A 14,355-nucleotide genomic window follows, 5' to 3' on the forward strand; every position below is an offset into this window, starting at 1 on the left:
CCAGCCGACCGGATTCCCTTTTAATGTTTTTATAATTAATTAAAAAATAGCATCATCACGTTTTTTCTTTATTTTATTTAACTAAAATATTCTAATATAAATAATTCAGTCGGCTAATTAGCCACTGGCGTATTATATATATATATATTAAATAAATGACAATAGATTTTGTAATTTAGGGTAGGTACAACTTCTTTCAAAAAATATATTTGAGTAAAATTGTTCACAATACATAGTAGAAACTTGCGATTGCAATTTTAGAACATTCTTTACTATAATATGTTTTGTATATGGCTATCTATTCAATGTTATTTGGAAACATGGTGGGTTCAAGCATGTCAAACCAGTACATATGTTCAATTACACATCATTGGACACACCACTGGCTTGTTGTAATATTTTGTGTTGGATAGAATATACAATTTTTTTGGGTCCATGTGGGCACTGGTTATCGAACAATTGTTTGTAGTCATTTATGTACTGGCAATGTTATAAATGATCGATGCATTTGTTGGTACTGTAGCTATTGCAAACCAATATTGGCTTGTGGCATGTGATGTAGTTGTTTTAACCACATTTGACCTATTCCTTCTAGGAGAATGGTGTACTTGGCTTCTGAGTTATTGAGGTTGGCTGGAATCATATCTCGCCTAGTACATGATGTATTTCTGGTTGCTAGCATTTTTTGCATTTCAGCATTTTCAAAACACAGGGATGAACCCCAATTTAGCCCTTTTTCATGGAATAATAGTAGGTTGTGCAAAATCCTTTATAATTAAAGACCACGAGTGGACTATGAAAGTGAAGAGAGAAAGGTGTGTGATGACAAAATTGTCTTCCATTTTGTACAAACTCAGTGAGAGGAGTATATTGAATGTAAATATGTGTTTTTGTAAAAGGCACTAGCAAATCAAGTAGAGGAATGCCACACTTTTCCACTTGTATTTTTGTTAATCTTAATAGATGAAATGATTTTACCCTTCAATTCATCAATGTCAAGGCCTTCCCTAAAATTGTATTTGTAGTCTCTATGCTTCATTATTTGGAAGAGCAATATTCACATCTAGAAAAATTTGTTGGCAAAATGAATTGTGAAAGATCTAAAATCCTAAAATAATAGAAAATAATATGCTATCTATGATACATTTTGCATCAACTTAGATTTGGCACAATGATCTCACTTGATGCCAAAACTTCTAGTGTGCCTAAGTTTATTGGTGCATCACTACGTAACTTTGAAACCATTGATCTTGGCATCGAACCATCAACGCCATTAGCTCTGGAGGGTGGGTGAACCCTAGTGACACCCTTGTTCTAGCCACAGAGAGCTTCCAACGTTCATGACAAAATCAGACTTTCACATTAGCACATTTAAGACTTTTTTGTATGTTAGGTGTCGAGGCCTTTTCCTCTTTGTTTTACTTATTATCGGCATCTAAAGTCCAAGAAAATTTGCAATTGTATTTATTCATAAATTTAAAGTATACTATGTTATCTATGAGATATTTTGCATCATACACTACTACATTTAACATCATTTTTCGACCAAAAATTTTGACCATCAACTAAATAAATTTAGGGTGGTTGAAATGTAAAGGCAAAATTTTTATTTTTCTACATATAAGACCCGTGTTGGTCAAAATTTTGACCAACACAAGGCTTATACATCTGCAAAGTTCAAAAAACATTTGCCCAATTACGTTTTTTGCTCCTAGTTTCATTTGACATTTTTGGAGCATTTTCGCATGGTTTTCTCTGAGCCCAGTTTTGTTTCAGGTTTTCTCCACCCACTTGATTAATGACGCCTACTAGCCCTAGGAATAATATGAAAGGGGGCCCTGCATTTGCATCAATATAGGGGGGGCAGAATAGTAGTTCGAAACTCTCGATATTGTCTTTCTTTCATTCTTCTTGATGTGCTCAACTTCAAAAGCTGTTCCATTCACGACCTCCAATCACACCTGCATCTCCTGTGGTCGAGGAGAGGGATTTCTCTTCGAGCATATTTCCATAGGTACATGTGTATTTTTGTTGTAGGTTTTTATGATAATATTGAAGATGGAAGTGAATACTATTACTATCATTATTATTTTTTATGCCAAAGTTCAGCCATTGTTGTGTAATATAAATGGGAGAGTCTCCGCTCAAGTGTTTTTTCTCAGTGATGTTTTGATGATAAGTGTTAAAAAGAGTCTAGTTGCAAAAAGAATGTAATGTACTTGTTGTTTCGTTTTATTGAAAGTGTGTAGATGCAGATTTATCATTTGGAATGTTGGTCTATTGTAACAACTATTATACTTTTTGTTATAGTAATGAAAGAAAAGAGAGGAAATGTATATGCAAAAGTTGTAGTTGTAAAAGCTTAGAAGAAATAATAATGAATTTTTTTTTGTTTTATAAATATAGCTTTGTTGGTATCATATTTTTCTTGTATTTTTGTTTTAATAATACATAATTATATTGTATCATTTAGACAATAGTTTCATATTCAAAAAAAGAACAAAAAGAAAAAAAAATTGAGTGTGTTTCTCTCTTCAAATCTAGAACATTCAACTTAAACATCAACACATAAAGATAATAATTTGAAATCTAGTGTGTTTAGTGCTTGGAGTTGTACCCTCAATACCTAGGCCATGTGGGCTATAAAACATGATATTCATGTGATTCTATGTTAGATGATGATGATGATAATGAATAATCACCATCTACTACTAGATCATGTAGTGATAAAAGGTCTTCAATGCACCTCTAACTACAAGTATGCCATGGAAGACTTGTGATGGAGATGACTCCTCAAACTAATAGACTATCATGGAAATTTTTTGATGAAGATGACACCTACAAATACTGGACTATCTTCCAAAACTTATGATGAAGATGACACCTAAATTTACTAGATGATAATTGAATTGATGTACTTTGGATCCTTCACCGAAAGTCTCTGTCATTTTGTTAGAAGATGATTTATCTTCTAGTTCAACCAAAAGAATCTCTCTCCTATATTTCAACATTACATTTAATTGTTGCATTGCAATTAGGTCTTCCTACAAGGGTTTCCATTTGGATGAATAACAAACTTCTTGGTGTTTTAAAACTACTAAGCAAAAAAATGCTTAATACCAAGATGACAATACTCACACAGTCTAAAGACTAGCCAATTCTTATTATCAATTGTATGTGCACACCGTTTGGGCCAAACTTCTACAAAACCAAGGGTGGTTTTCTACTCTTTTGGCTCTGCAAAACTAGGGTGGGTATACCCAGGGATGATACAAGACTGGGAAAACTATATGAGAATTATCTTAGTTTCATTCTGATTCTTATCTCAAATTCTCCAATACATGTACAATTCTTGATACTTTAATAAACACATCCCATATAACAGATATGGCCAAAAATCTTCTATAGGTCTGCAGATGTTCTCAACAATAATGGCTAACTAAAGCTAAAACATTCCATGCAAACAAGTAGAGGCCAACTTTGAAGATCTACAGAAAATAAAAGTAAAGTTGATTATAATTCTGCATTTTGACAATCATGTGTGACACATTTCTCTTTCAGCTGGATTAAATTTGATCAGTGCCTAATCCATTAGGGTTCAGAGTCTACTACAAATCTCTAGATCTAATTTGTTGCCTTACAACAAATTTTATCAGCAATTCTTATCAGAAATCGTCATTCAAAATCCTTTCCACTACTGCAACAACCTTATCAAATTCATCAAAGCTTTTGCTTAATCCATTGAATTAACAGCCATGATAAATATATATACAACCTAATTGAACTGCATTCAATTGCACAAGCCTTTACTTATACAACATCAAGATAACCAAGTAATCAAAAGGAGACAAATTTCAGAAAGAACTGATATGGGGACAGTTCATAATTTGTATTCATTTTCCTTGAAAATTGTATACAATTTACAATAGACTCAGAATGACCTTTAGAAAGAAATACAAATCATTCTATATTCATGTATTCTAAAGATCTGACAGAGAAAATACATCACGAATTTTTGCTCAAAAATGGTGGACCAAAAACAGACTAAGTGTATCACTTAGCAAATAGAATTCAGACCTTTTCTCTTGCCCTAGAATTTCACTTATATAGTGTGAAATGCAACAATCTTCAGGCTAAGAGAAACTGATAGGTGTCATTTACAAGGAATATCTACATACACCCATCACAAAATGACAAAACTATGGGTAATAGAAGATATCGAAATAAAATCATTCCTTTCAGTGGGTTAGCTTCTGTTACATGTTCTGATGTTGCTGAGTTGGCTATTGATCTGATTTATCTTCATATGTAACTGCTAAATTAGCCAACGATGAAGCTTATTCTGACAAGGGCACATTAACCTCCACCTGCAGGCTTCCACCACCTTCACTCTGCATGGTAAGGACAACTTCTACCTTTTCCTTTTCTTTAATTGTATTGGCATCTTGTGGTCCCAGTTTCACAACTGAAAGTGATAGGTTTTTCTTGTCTTCTTCTTCTTATTGGGTTTGAGTAGTGATGGTATCAATGATTTGGACTTCCTCACCCTGCACCTCATCACTGTCAGTTTCATCTACATCAAACTGTTCACTAGAAGCCATTTCTGCCATCCACATGTCAAATAATGTGTCATCTAGCCAATTGAATTGCAAAATATCCTTCTATTTCTTTATTATATAATCAACCTCATTATCAATATCAACAAATTCCTGTTTTAAAGAATCAAAGAATATTTTGGCTTTCACCATTTCTTTTGTTGTGGTGGCCCATCGTGCATGCCCTGTTTCATTTATGATTTGATTCATTCTTAAATAGAATAAATCAACAAGTTCCTTTGTGTCATGTCCCCTTTTCAAATAATTAAAAATAATAATCTTTGCTAAGGCAGGCAGGCCCAAAAAGGTGAAGTTTCAGCAAAAGGGGATAATCTTTGGAAGCGAATGGACTAATAAATAAAAATTATTATTAAAATATGCTTTATTAACCCCTCTTGGAGGTGAGTTAGGGTTATGTCCTCTTTTAAGGGGTTTGGAGACATTTTGGGCTCATTCCAGAACTTGATTTTGCTCATTTCTTTGTTATTCTTCAGAGGCTGCCAAACCTGTGGAGAAGGAGACCCAAGAACGGGAGTTTGCAGGTTTCCAGGGAGACCCAAGAATGGGAGTTTGCAGGTTTCCAGGAAGGCTAAGGATAAGAGTTTGAAGCCATTCTATGTGCATGCTCATGCAGAGTTTTCCTTTGTGCTGAACAGTGCAGATTTGTGAATTTTCGGGTGTGTTTTTTGTAAGAGTTTGGTGTTTCCAGTTGAGTATTTCATATCAGTTTGGGTTGCTGCTGTATATCAGACTTTTAAATGTTAAAATAGAGCTAAATATATGTATTTGGATGTGATTATACTTCTGTGATATATTATTAAGTTTTTGTGGTGATTCCGAGCTATTTTGTGCTATTTTCGGGAGCCCGATGAGCATTGTTTTTGTCCATTGTTTGGGAGCTATTGTGTGCATGTTATACAGATCTAGAAATATCATTTTATAGGCTGTTATGCTGCTCAAATTTTTGTAAAAATGTCCACTTTCAGATTTATTAATAATATGTGAAGCTGTGAAGTTTTTGGCACTATTTTCGGCATACCCAATTTGGGGTTTATTGAGAAATTGGTGGATCTTTGAAAGATTGGTTGTTTGATCTTAAAGATCTGATTAGAGGTTGGAAATATCATACAAAACCAGTAAAGGGACATTTCACTTCGCCCATTCCTCTTTGCTTTTCAACTATTTTTCTTATCTAGGGCATGAGGAAATAAATTGATTTTTTGGCTCTTATATTTGTCTAAGTAGCCTATTATTATCTTCTATAAATGTATCCTTTTGCTATCAAAATCAGCAAGATTAGAAACAATTTCAAAGGTTTTATCAATCTGATCACGAGAATTATTTATAACAGATAGAGACAATAAGGTTAATGCTTTCTCCCTTCTCACCCATTTGTTCATAATAGACTTTAGAGCCCCATCATCTGCTTTTAACTCCTCCCAGATGTTAATCAACCTGGCCAATTGATCATGGATTAGTGGCCATTCAACCTTGTCTCCTAGATATGTAAGAGTTGTTCTTAGTTTATCTTCATATTTAGATTCCAGCTCTACATGTAAGGCCCACAGTTTACTCTTTTCTTCTTCAAAATCCTTAGCAGTGTAATACTATGGCCCTTGGGGTGTGTCTAGTATTTCAATGAGGGGGGTAGATTTGAAAGGTTCAACAGGGGGGTGAGGGTATGTTATTTTAGGCCTAGTGGATTTTCCCAGTAGCTTGTTCTCAAGCTCAACTCTCCTTTTTACCTCTTTATTGTAGGCATCCACAACTACCTCATATTTACTTTGTAATTCAAACATTTCCTTTTCCTCCCTTTTAGCAGTAGCTAAGACAAACTGAGAATAATCCACATTCATGTGGGCTGCCTGTACATGTGAGGTATCATCAACTCTCCTCACAATAATATTCCCTATCAGTCCTTAACCATCAGGCTGTGCTGATACAATCCTGGATCCTCTTCTTAATGACCACATAACAAAAGCAGCTTGATCATCACTAAAATTAGTCCCTGTAAATTCCTTTTCATTTGGGTCTTGTAACTCCAGTTTATTAGAAACAAAGTTAAAAATCAATGCATCTACAATATCCCAATTAGGAAACAATAGTATGTTAGAAGTTTTTACCATTTGCCTTCCCTCCTCAGGGGTAATGTTCTGGAATTCTTGCATCATTTGCTCCTTTATTTGGTTTTGTATGGAGGCTTCATCCATTTCTGGATGCTCTGTTTTCATGTTCTTACATCTTTCCTCAAAATTGTGGATGTTTTCCCTCCAAGCAAATTGATGGAAAGCCCTAGACCTTACAAAACTGTCATCTGACAAAAATTGCTGGCTGGCTTGTTCCAAAATAGGGTCCAATTCAATTCCCTTAAAATCAGCTACAGTCAGCTCGAGGCTTGGCACAAGAGGTTCCTGGGGGTTCCCTTCATCGATCTCTGCTTGAGTGACAAAAACTCCCCCTTTTGATCCAATTTGTTCAATTTTCTCAATAGTGAGCTGCTCCTCCCCGGTTCTCAAAGGGGTCTGTGAAGGTGAATACTCCTCAACATGAGAATCCTACTCTCTTATTATTTTCCTCCTCTTAGGGGAGGGCTCAGTAGGCCTCTCTTCCGAAACCCTACTAGTGGACTCAATTATTTGTTTGCCTTTGTCCATTGTATTCTTTTTATTTTGAACAATAGTATATCCTAATCTTTTTTGGACAGTTAATTGACCTGCCCTTATATTGGGAGTAAAACCCAATCTTCCCATTACTTCCCTGGCCTTATCCGGGTAGAACCTAATAAAGAATTACTTCTTTTCATTCATTGCCTCTATTATTTTAGGAAAATTATTCATAAGTTTTCTCATCTTATCTACATTTGTGACTGCATTGTCCAAAGGACTATAATCTGGATCAAAACAATGAATGAAATCCAAAATTTTAGAAAAGACTTTCCACTTTTCTTTCCTAGTCTCTTGCTCCTGCAAAGAGTACTCATTCCTTATTAAGTCTTTAGGAAAATAAAATTCATGCTCAATTTTACCAAGCTTAATTCTCTGCCTCAGAGCCAAATGATAAAATCCTTTAGAATCACAAAAACGAGGATGGGAAGTGGCCATCTTATAAGGATTCAAAATCTTGTGTAGAGAAAGCCAACCTCATTTTCTGATTACAAAATGATAAGCCACTGTGCAAGTAGGAAAAATTGACCCTTTTTGTCTTTTCAATAGAAGGGCTTCCTCCACTACTCCTAGCTGCCACAATATCTTAGCAACTCCTACCTTCAAAGGCACTTGGTAGGGTAGTATGTGAGGGCTTCCTTTAAAACCATATATTCTAAATAAAGTAGAAACAGAATATGGAATGACATCTCCCCAATTATGTGAAACTTTCAAACCACTTGGGTTGTCCATAGGCCTAATGAGATTCATTAATGCTTTGGGGATTCTAGGATTGTCCCTTAATAGGAGGCATCTTAGCTTTGAAGCAAAATACCTATCAAACCTGACAAAACTGGCATTCTTTGCATCCCAAATCATATCTGCACTCCACAATTGAACTGGTACTGCTTCCCCACTCTCTTCTCTATCTAATTCCATTTCTTTACTAAAATATGTTACTCTATTGAATAAGTATATGTGCAGTAACAAAGAATAATTGCCAAAAATTTTTTCCACCTTACCCTTAGCAATTCCAATCAATCCAATGTGAATCTCCTTAGCTAAGTAAGAAACAAAATAAAAAATTATATCCACACCAAAAGAAGAAATCTGAGTAATCATATACATAAAATCCACAGGCATGAACTCTTCTTCATCTCTCCGAAAAACTTTACACAAGGACCTATATATTTCTATAGCCCTAGAATTGAAGTATGCCCTTTTGAAAGGCTCCTTGGAGGATGCTATTATTGCTGGCAATGTTCCAATTCTACCTATGTGTGTGCTCAGCGCTCCTTGCCTAACTGCATCTCTCTTAGACATATACTCATTTTCTAACCCTTTCAAATCAATGGGCACATGATAATCAGTGACAAGCCCTAAACTAAAAACTTCCCTAATCTCCTCTACGCTGATTGTAATCAAGATTTCACCATCAGTTCTCCTCACTACCCTAAGGGCTTGGTCATAATTCTTAGCTACAGCTTCCAAAAGATCATAATCCATGAAAACACTGGGAACCATCGATTTCCCTAGACCAAAATTCTAGATGTTGGCATGTGGGGCAAAAAGGTTCCTCTCTGAAAACCATTTTTTGAATAAAACAAGACCAGTCTGTGAAGTTGTTGCATCCCTAACCCAGTTTCCTTTGTCATACAACCGATCTGCTATTTTCAGCCTAGGGTTTAATGAAGTTAGCCTCTTAACTTCTACAGTTTCAACAGTGGAAGAAGGGAGCAGTTCAAGCAAATCATCGTGGACATTCCTATCCAAATAGTTCTCTTGTCCAGAAAATGCTTTCTATTTTGGAGACATTTTAATTAACTCTCGAAGGAATTGAAACAACAAAAGGATTATAATGCAAGTACTTACTTTGAATTTTGCTCTAGTTCTTCTCAGTGTTACTGCAATCTTTTTGCGAACAAACTGCTTCACAATCTTATCGAATCCAGCACGGTCTTCTCAACAACTGTTTCTACTTAGAAATGCTCTGAATCTTTGTTCAAGTATGGTGGAATTAAGAAAATCTTTTGTGTTATATTGTATTTTTCTTCACATGCGAAGCTTTCATCTCTCATAAATGCACAGGGTGGCATCACCTTCTATATTCAAATTTACACTGTGGATTTACGAAAAATCCTATGATCCAGGGATGCAAGCAAAGACGACTCATGTTCCTCTTGACAAGCTGGTAGTCAACCCAATGAAAATTTTCCATGTGTACCTTTCCTTCATTGTTGGCACCTCTAAATTGCACCTACAAAACTCTGAGGACACGTGTCACTTAGGCGCTATCTCGCTATACATAAAGAGTGAGCACCTTGCCATAGCGAGATAGCGCCCATCATTGATCCTGATTTGATCATGCGGATGACATTTGATGCATTGCTCAAAAGAAATATGGTGGGCCCCTTTTTGCCATGTCGCTATTCGTAACCTTCGTGCAACTCGCCATAGCGAGATGACGACGATCATGGATCTGAGATAGATTTGACGATCAATCTTTCATATATTTTGTGAATAGGGCGTGGCTATATTACTTGACATGATGAAATCTTAGCTATATTACTTGCTTCTTGGGGCCCATATTTTTTTATTTCTCGGCCAGGTGCTATGTTGCTAATGGCAAGAAGAACAAGTTCCCGATAGCGACATAGCGAATCTCGATGTCTTTGCTTTTCTCGACGTATACGTGTAGCCCATTAGATGCCAGCGTGTTCCAAAGCTTTATAATTGATATCTGATGGAGTACTTTCTGGGACCCACTTACTTTGAAAAGTTTTCGCAGTACTACTTTCCATCTGGGTGCTATGTCGCTAACAGCGAGAGACACCAATTCTTCGATAGCAACATAGCAATTTTTGGTGACTCATCAAAATTCAGGGTCGAAAAGATAAAGGCGAGTGAAGTCATAACTACCCTTGTTAATGCATCTGACACATATTAAAATAGCACGTGCACCATGCAGCTTGAAAAAACTTATGATCATCAAAAAATTTAAAAGTGATTGCCAGCCATTATTTTTGGTGAAGGTGTCATGTCACTAATGGAAAAGTGCCCAATTTCTCTGATAGTGACAAAGCGACTAATCGAAAAAGCTAAGATTTCTATTGATGCCTTTTGTACCTCAATGTTGTAATTCCTTTTCAGGTTCTAACATGTCTATTATAAACGTGATGAAATATCTCTAAAATAATACAATCTCTGGTCACCGTATTTCCACTTGACGGTATCGCTTTTCAACTTAGCAATGGTCGCTATGTCGCTAAGGGTAAAATACTTGTATATTTTCATAGCGAGATAGTAATTGCCGTAGATCTTTTAGGGATCGAGTGGTCAGAAACAAAAAAGAAAAGGTGTGACTCAGGGTGCAGAAAGTTTGAAAAGGATGGGAATCTTTGAATATTTTTAGTTTCGCGCCCAAAAAATTTAAAAGAAAACAAGACCTAGGGTTTCAACAAAAATTTGCTTCAAAGACCTACAAAATATGACTTCGCTAGAAACCCTATTCACCATAGGTGGATCCCAATCTGAATTCTTCATACCTTGGAAAAAGGAATTTGATTATGCAAAAATTCAGACCAACAAAACTATCATGGAAAAACTGTGACGAAGATGCCACCTACAACTATTAGACTATCATACAAAAATTGTGATGAAGATGACATTAAAAACTATTGGACTATCATGTGTACAAGTCACAAAATGATTCCACATATGAAATTAAGTGTACTACATAGGATAGTGATGACTAAATTTCCATGCCCTCCAAATTTGGTGGTTGTAACATTTATACCAATTTCATTTGTGGGATACACACTCTTGATAAGTTAGTTAGCCTTGCAACTAAGGTCGATGGGGAATGTTGACACATGCAACCTGAGCATGAGTTTGAATTTGGTATTTCCTTGGAGATATTTACTTATTTGCCAAATAGAAGGTATCATCCCCATTTTGTCTGTCATGATAAGTTGTCACAGGTTTTTTGAATGAATTTATTTTCTTATGTGTATTTCTTCTCATAAATGAACAAAACTTATTAATGCTCCACCAAAAGCCGTAGAAGGAACAACAATCTAAATTTTGGACTTGCCACTGCCAGGATCTCCTCCCTTTCCAAAGAATCCCAAATAGAAAAAGCAAACAAACAAATTCAAGACCGTTTAAGCTTTACCCAATAATAATATCCTAGGAGTCCAAGAACAACGTTTGACTACAAGGGTGGTGACGAGAAGTGTGGGGTAGCATCCCTTCAGACCATATAAATTATTCTATAGTTCATTTTTTGAATGCCATAAAAACCTAGAATTAACATTAGAATCCATGGTTTGAATAATATAAAGTCTTAGAATCAATCAATACAAAATCCATGGTTTGATTGCTCTGAAAACTTAGGACTAGTACTAAATTTCATGCTTTGAATGCAATAAAGACTCAGAGTAGTCATATAATGTTTTGTGACTCAACATTGCACTCTTCCCTGGAACATCCAATATAAAACCCTAGGTCACATTGCACTCTTCCCTGGAAAATCCAATATAAAAGTCAAAACTCATAAAAAAAAAATCAATCAATTTCATTTCTAGGGCTTTTATAATTCCTCAATAAAGTTTGACTCATGAGGCTTCACCAATATGTCACTTTAATGACTTATATAACTATTTTTTGTGTTTGAATTAAGTTATATCATTATTAAAGGCATACTTTTCCATTAAATATAATGGCTCCTTAATAATACTTTATGAAGATAAGTAATAAATTTACAATATAACCATTATAAATAGCTTTATTACTATTACTATAATTTTAATATCTCATTGATTACTCATCATCTCTCTGTCTTGTCCGAACCAGTTGGTCAACCATTGCTTCCATCACACAACCAACTGCCTTACTAAAAATATTAATGGTTCTCTCTATTAACTCCTAACCTACTATAACTAGTAATTCCCTGAATATTTGATAAAATTAGTAGTGCCAAGGGTCGCCACTGTGTTGAGATCAGTCCAGGTGCCTTGCCAAATGTAGAAAAGTTGGATACATAACTTACTATAAATTGTAAGTGTACCTAACTGAAACAAATGAGGAGCAATTGTAAACACTTTCAGTACTATAGAAGGGAAAGATCCTCTTGTTTTGCCAAATGGGGCCCTCTAGCCATCAGCCTTAACCTACGAGGGCCAATAATAGGTCAATCCAAATATAAACCATGGCGAGCTAAAATAAGGACATTACACTTTATAACCAATCCTACTTGTCAAAAAACACATAAGACACTTCAAAAAACACTTTGATGAGCCCTCTTAACTTCAACGAGCTCTATTCATCTTTAGAGATCCCATTTTTCATCACCAAATCTCCATTAAATGATCTCTAGCTTCTCATGGAGTTCCTATATTAGAAGCTTCATACATAGTATCACTTCCATCATCTGTAATAGCTGGTGATAATCCAAATGTAACCAATGCACGATTGCCAACTAAAGAAATACTAGAGCCAATGTTGAGATCTAACTCCACAATAATAGCTAATGAGTTTCCATGTTTTTTTATCAATGGGTTAATCTATTGAATTATTAGAAAATTTACGAGTCAATTAAAAAAACTCATCAAATCAAGCTCGGTGTTATTCTCAATTATAACAACAACCATTTAGGCCAACTGTTCATAAACTACATATTGATATTTGGTTGAAACTGAATAGTTTGGATGGTGAATCTGATAATGTTTTTATGGTTGTAGAAGAAGAACTCATTTTTAGCATATCCTTGCTCAAAATTGTTTCCACAAAAATTAAGATCCACCAAATATTCTACACCTCAAAATAGAAAACAATCAAATGATGCTAGTTGTGCACACCATGTTTACTTTGGTTCTAATTATCTTCCTACCAAATAATAGTAAAGGGCTTTTCTATAAAATAATGCTACTAGCTGCCACATTTCTAAAATGATCAACTGCATGCCACTATCAACTATACTCTTGCACCTATGCTTGGTGCAAGCACTAGTATATAGTACTTAAGATACCACTGAATATCTAAATCATTGTTTTTCAAAGAAGCTGTAAGGCATAATTCGAGTGAATTTAAATACTCCAGGCAATTCCTGAGTGCAGATGTTTCAATTCCTTAATGTCAAAACTTGAATATATTTCATGCTTATCATTTCCTCTAGCAATTCTTATGTAAAACATCATTAAAATAATTGTTCCCTTTGACAACATCAAAGAGTGTATATATACAATATTTTTGAAGTTGTTTTGTGCTAAATGAACCTTTTGTGATCAATTCTTGTAAATATCTTGGTTGGTACAATTGCAGATTTCTTGTTGGCCTTGTACTAGTACCCAAGATTATAATTGATGACATTAGTAGAATTCAAATTTTTGCTCTTGTATTCCTATTAATTGTACTTGATTGTTGAATATGTTAAAGAAGAAACAAATGCTAGTTAATTTACAGACTGTAACTGACCTGAATTGCTTGATGTATTTTTTAAATGTTGGGATGCATATACTAAGAATTTTTTGTTGCTGCAGGCCAAGCCACAACTGACAGACAGGTCAAAGCTTCCAACTATGGTGGATCCTATGATTAAAGAGTTGCTGAACTTGAAATATCTTCAGCAAGTAAGTTGCATGCAAAATATTTCTTTTGAAGGGAATTGACATTATTTTTAAAAATACATTCAGTTTATACAAGTTTACTCATGTTTTGGTGGATAAAAACTTAACATTCTTCCACATTTCTTGCCCATTTTATTGCATATCTGAAATAAGACATAATCTTGCCATTTTCCAATAGCTAAATGTCTTTAACTGTGATTGGAATTTGGCATAAAATGTATTTTTTAGGTTAGATTGTCAGCTAGTTCTGGTTGATTGCCATTTGAAAATTAGAGGTGCTTACAATTTGAATTCATAACAACCATTTCTCATCAACTTAAATTGTTTTTTTAGTACCCATTGCATTGACATGACACTTACAAGGTTGAAGTATTGCAACTTCCTAGAAGGTCTGCCTACTCAATTCCATGATGATCCAACTTTCCTTGATCCTTGGGAGAATGATGCAGGAGCATCAAGGTCAAGGTTGAAGGCATGAGAAGACATTAAGGT

The sequence above is a fragment of the Cupressus sempervirens genome, chromosome 5 (genome assembly GCF_028749045.1).
Source record: "Cupressus sempervirens isolate cs-2001-9-10 chromosome 5, ASM2874904v1, whole genome shotgun sequence".
NCBI lineage: Eukaryota > Viridiplantae > Streptophyta > Pinopsida > Cupressales > Cupressaceae > Cupressus > Cupressus sempervirens.